Consider the following 1,301-nt stretch of genomic DNA (forward strand, 5'->3'; position numbering starts at 1 on the left):
TTTAATTATATCATAAAATATTAAAAGATATGAACTACCAAATCTTTTTAGATATGACAAGATCTTCTTGAATATTTTTAGTTCCACAACAAACAAATATATTTTGAAGATATTGAATTATTTTGAAGATAATTTAAGGAGATTGCAAAGGGTTGATTTGGAAAATTAATACAAATACTAGTTGGTGATAATTTATCATATATATTTAATTAATTAATTAATTTAATTATATTAGATATTGATATTATCAACCAATTATATTTCTCAAATAGTTTATATCTCTCCAAATATTTTTAAATATTTATCTTTATCTTTATTTTAAAAGATATTTGAGAGATTTTAGCAACAGAAAAGCCCAATCCAATTCCTATATAAAGACACCAAGGGAGAAGCAGAAGGAATAAGCTCGGCACGTCGGAATTGAGGAACCCTTTGGCGGACCTAATTTCTTTCTCTCTCTTTTCTTCTCTCCGTTCTTCTATCTTTATTTTGCATTCATGGAGTGATAAACTTCTTTGGTTAATTCCATTGTAATTTCATTATGGATTCTGAGGTTAGAATGAAATAATTTCTTTGTTCATTTTATTATTGTTGAGGTTTTAATTTATCTATGTCTTTTATCTTTGAATCACGTAAAAAGTAATGATTTTAAATCTATATGCATGTTGATCATATGAGTTCAAGGGTTTTTAAATTGAATTGAAACTTTACTTTGATTTTATTTAGAAACTTTCATGTGATTGAATGAGTTTTTACCAATAATTGAGACTTTACTATGGTTAAAGGTATCTACTCTAACAAAAATTAATCGAGACTTTACTTTGATTAATTAAGCATTTTATTTGGTGAGGAGATAAAAGAATAGACATGATTAGGCATAGTAAGTTTGCACTTTTAATTGAGACTGTACTTTGGTTAAAAGTGAGAACGCCAACAAATGAATTGAGACTTTACATTGATTAATTTGTAAATCTATAACAATAATTAATTGAGTAATAATCTTTAGATAACCGATGATGAATCTATTTTGAAAAAGTAATGGAATCAATCTATTTTCTTTACTATTGTTTTTATTTCTTTTTATCTTTTAAATTTTATTTCTATCTTTGTTTATCTTAATCCCCTATATTTTTTATTTTATTTGACTAACTCATTTGTATAGTTTTATAAGAACTAATTTGTTAAAAATCAATTTCATGTTCGTTGGGAGACGACTTAGGGTTACCTTACCCTTTCTATTTTGTTGACTATTATCTTAGCAATACTGAAATTGCTATAGTTTAATGGTATTAATTTGAATG

This window comes from Vigna unguiculata, chromosome 10 (assembly GCF_037176805.1).
Source record: "Vigna unguiculata cultivar grain cowpea cultivar isolate G323 ecotype 2 chromosome 10, ASM3717680v1, whole genome shotgun sequence".
In the NCBI taxonomy this organism is placed as follows: domain Eukaryota; kingdom Viridiplantae; phylum Streptophyta; class Magnoliopsida; order Fabales; family Fabaceae; genus Vigna; species Vigna unguiculata.